The following is a 4,975-nucleotide window of genomic DNA, read 5'->3' on the forward strand; positions in this document are numbered from 1 at the left end:
CCTAGACAACAGTAGTTCATGAGGGGAAGAGCTCCAAATATATTTTGCTTCTCAAATGTTAACAAACTAATTAGTTTTAATCTGTGCCAACTGCTGCTGGGATATTTCATGTTTGTATTTCAGACAGTGTAGAGTAAATTGATCCAGACAGCCACACTATTTTATCTCATGTTGCATTACACATGCCTTTCTAACTCTTTAAAGGTCTGGTATTATGGCAGACATTGTAAATGGTCTTATACTTGTATAGCACTTTTCTGTACATTGCAGCACACTCAAAGCACTTTCACCCATTTCCACTCACAAACACTCACACACCGATGTTATCACCGGGAGCAACTTGGGGTTTGACTGTCTTGCTCAAGGACACTTCAACATGTTGACTGGACAAGCCGGGAATTGAACCGCTGATCCTCCAGTTAGGAAACGACCTGCCCTACCTCCTAAGCCACAGCCACCCTGTTTTCAGTTAACCAAAAAGTCACATTATTCATAAACACAAACATACACCAGTACGTGAACCTTAAACCTTAGTGGAGTGCAACTGGCATGCATCTGTAATCTCAAAATTTAATGTTAGTACATAGGGGCTAAGCTTCATTAAATATTAATGTTTATGCTATAATGTACCAGTCATTATTACAATGTGTATGTCAAAGATTGTGATGTAAAACTTCTGTTTACATATTTAAATGTATGAGATTTATAATCTACTAAAATAAGCAAATACTAGACTTCAGAAAACAAATTTAGGTGATGACAACTTGGTATCAACACCAATCAGTTTTTTACACTATTAAAACACCTGAACAACTGCTAATTTGTGGAAATCTTTGTTTTACACAAAACATTTTGTACATGTACACTAGCAGAACAAATGCACTTACTAACAAACACTCTTGACACAGAAAAGGAGTCACACATCTTTAATAACTGTTCAATAAGGTACAAATCTGGTTGGTTCCACTGAAGTCTCTGGTGTAAAACAGCTGAAGTTAGTCGTTTTTTTGTTTTGTTTTATTTCTGGGGTTTGAAGGACTGAGGTTTCCCAACCCACATTCATAGCTCACACAAGTGATGCAAGTGTCCCACAGCTAATCTTTTGGTAAGATATAAAAAGAACCAAACTTACCCAAAGACCAATTATTCACTTTAAATGTGTTAATTCAACAGCTGCTGACAGAAAAACAGTCAAGACTGGTGAAGTTATCTTTGGCCTCAGTAATGTTGATTTTCTGATATGATGTGAATGTAACAATTGTCTGCATATGTCCATTAAGAAAACTATAAATGGTGGTTAATCCACTGTAGCTGGTGGATAATTAGTGTCTGACAACAAACTGAACTGATCGTATAACAGTATAAAACTAAGAGGCGAGTTTAGGAAACCTCAGTATGTGTGCTGAAGCACTAACAGTACAAACAGCCAGCAGGAGGCGCCAACGTGAGCAGCACAAGTATGTGTGTCTCAGTCTGTGCATTAAAATTAGTTGACCTTTTATTCAGACTTACTATAATGTAACATTTAAAATGGACATTTATAACTGACCTGAATCTTTCATTCCAAATCAGATAAAAATGCTGGTTACATGAGAAATGGAATTATTTTAGTGTCTTATTTTAACACTGCTTCACTTATTTGTTAGAAGACCAGAAAATAAAGTCACTATAGTTGAAATCCGCAAAAGTATTAGCAGCACCACACCGAAAATGACGTACTGAAAATATCCTAAAATTTGCTTGAGAACAAAGAGTATTTGGTTTAAAGAGATGTAATGTCTTAAAGATGCTGCAATATTTGGAAAAAGAATTTTAAAAAAGTGGAAACACTTTGACAGTTATTAAGATTGCAGAATCTGTGTTTTTGTGGTGGCCCAGTTGACAGCTTGCTGATACCATTACCATTTATAATAGAAATGTACACACACACACTTTCATGCACAGACAAGACAACAAAGAGCAGAACAGGCTCACGTATAAACATCCAGGTTGTAAACAAAAGCTTTTCTATTATCAAAGAGTATAAAAGTGCACTGCCACGGTGCGTCCTTGAAAAACTCTCTGGAGTGACTACTGCATTAAAAAACAATTCAAACAGAAAATGTGGCATAAAAAAGTTTAAAAGATCATATTACAAAGCCTTTTGGAGTCCTGAGTTGATCAAATATAAACAAAACAAACATAAAGGCCACAGTCCCTATATCATAGAAATACAATAAAGAATTATATAAAGAACAAACATTCTGAGATGATTGGACTGTTTTCCTGCTTGGAGTCCAGTCCTCAGTCTCACAGAAAAACAGATAAAATCAATGAGTTTTCAACACATCCATGGCTCCTGTCTGGAACATTACACATTATGCAGCATACATGTTGTGGTGGTCGGCATATACAGAGTTTTACATGAGGTGCTCGTCATTTGGGAGAAGAAGCATCTTCCTCCAAAGCATACAGTTTCTAAGATTATTAAGAGATTTGTCCTGAACAAGTAATTCCAAGCTGTTTTTCCAACATAAAATTAAACTATCGTCTTTTGAAATAAAAATCGAGATGTGTTTGCGATGCTCCAAATGAAGACAAGAGAGGAAGTTGACTGTGATGGTCAGTCAGCAGAGCCTTCTTAGTCAGGTCACACTCTTCCTCATTTTCCCTTCCGCCGCTTCCAGACTGTTGGGGTTGGGCTGATATTGCATCGTCAATGTAAACTTCACTTAACATTTTGGTTTAAATTATTAAATGAACAGACTGACAACTGGGAGCAGTCCAGTAAAGCCACAGTCTTCTACTGGTGGCCACTGGAACACTTGAGTTAAGTACCTTGCTCAAAGGCACCTTGGCATTTGCTACTAAGAAAGAATTCACTCAATTTTACACTAGGATTCAAACCAAGAACCTTCTGGTGACTTTAGTCTTCTGGTGTCTGCCCTGCAACCCAAGCCCCGCATTACGTAGAAAGAATTAGCCAGATTGAAGAAACAAGCATTGCTATTTTACTATTTCATAAGAGGTTAATGCGTTTTTTAAATTTGCTTCACTGGGTTAAATATTTTCAAATCAGGTGTGGGCAGGTAGGAATTTAGGAGCAGCTTCAGGTACCTGACAGAAGCAGGCAAAGACAGATATGGGAAGCAAAGATTACCTGGAGCTGTGTTTGGGACTTCTGCCCATTCAGACACTGGTTGTGGATCGCTTCATGTGTGTCTATGTGATGTCTGATGAAAATGAGGGTGACTGTGGTTCTGTCTATGCAGCTTGTTGTGATGAAAGAATAAAAGGCTGAGGACTTTTGAAGCATTGAGTCCACGATCCACCTGCTGCTTTCAAAATTTTATCAGCCAAATATTTGGGACTTTTTAACTAAAGCTGACCACATTTACCAGCCACAGTCAGATTATACCAGCTTTGGCTAGTGGTAATTTAAAACATAATGATTAGAACTGTAAGGCTAGAGAAGCTTCGGCTTCTCGCTGTCAGATTGCTCGTTCACCTGTCATAATGTTGAAACCAGCGCAGTTGCGTTTTAACATCCACTATGTCCTTGAGAAAAGTACAGACTGTACAACTTGCATCACTGATAATGCCCTTAATCTCACAACTGAAGGAGTGCAATTATACACACATTACATAAAAGGCGCGACTAGTCTATTTAACAAGTGCACAGCGACTCCCACCCACTACATTTATTTAAAAAGACAATGCTTTTATCCCAGTTGCTACTACAAGTAGATTTTCTGAGTTGGCCTTATCGGATTGTGTAGTCATTTTAGGATACGTCTTTATACAACGTTGTAAACATTTTCTGGTTGGCTTTTAAATGTTTATCACCCTGGGCAGAATATTTTTAAATACGTTTTATATATATATATATATCTAAGTATTTTGAGTTGAAGAACCACGGCTGGAATCAGTGTCTTTTTGAACAAATTTTATAGCATGGCGTCAATGTGCAGGAGTTACATTTTTGAGTAATAGTTTGAACTTGAGTTGTGAGAATAAACCAGACAATTTCTGTAACCAGATATATTCAGCTGTGACCATCCAGCTGTGTGGAGGTCCCACAGGGACTGAGTGCAGCACCATGAATGTCTTCCAGAAGCGACAAAAACATTCACCGTTATCCCCCAAAAAGATTATTGCTTCTCATGCGTGTCTTGATGATGTTTGTGAGAATTATTGTTTCATGAAGAAGATATTAAATAAAGGCTTGCATTTTTTACCTAACTGTCTCTGGTGTCTTCTCAATCATCCCAAATCAGCTCCACCTGGTTGATAAATGTTAGGATTATTCAGCTACAAACTACTAAGAATTACAGCAACAATGTCAAACCTTTAGGGCTCAAGTTTAATGGTAAGAGAAATTTTAAGAAAGCAGAAACATCAGTCAGTCTTGTCAACAATTACCCTGATTTCTATGGTTTGTAGTGCAAAAAACCTGGCTACAGAATAAAGAACAATCTTACATCAAATTTGCCAAATCAGTTAAAGTCACTCCTTTGCCATGGGCTTATGATTACACTGACCCCCGCCAGCGCATCTTTTTCACCATAAGCTCTCTCTGGTTTCCACTACACCAAGACAAATAGCTGGAAAAATCTGGATCTGGCTGGTAAATTTTCTTAAATTATGAAACACATTGGTGGACAAACAACCGGTTTCACTTCAATTCTGCAATGACACTTGGCTGATAAAATAATACAAAAGACTTGAGGGGAAACAGTTTTGGATTTAGGACAGGATGCTGTAATCCATCAGCCATGTTCACTGAGAGAAGACCCTTTCTTTGTCAGCAGCAGGGGTTCCTTTGCCTTGTGAGAAAACAACCCTTCCACTGCTCTGGATCATTGTAAGAATTTGCCTGACGTTCTTACCCAGAGCAGGCAGCAGTGCAGTGCCTTGCTCCAGGACAGTCTGACAGAACATTCAGCTGTACCTGGACCCATCAGCCGCTGCAGGAGGTGTCACCTGCCAGTCTCCA

The sequence above is a fragment of the Monopterus albus genome, unplaced genomic scaffold, assembly GCF_001952655.1.
Source record: "Monopterus albus unplaced genomic scaffold, M_albus_1.0 scaffold52.1, whole genome shotgun sequence".
Classification (NCBI taxonomy): Eukaryota; Metazoa; Chordata; class Actinopteri; order Synbranchiformes; family Synbranchidae; genus Monopterus; species Monopterus albus.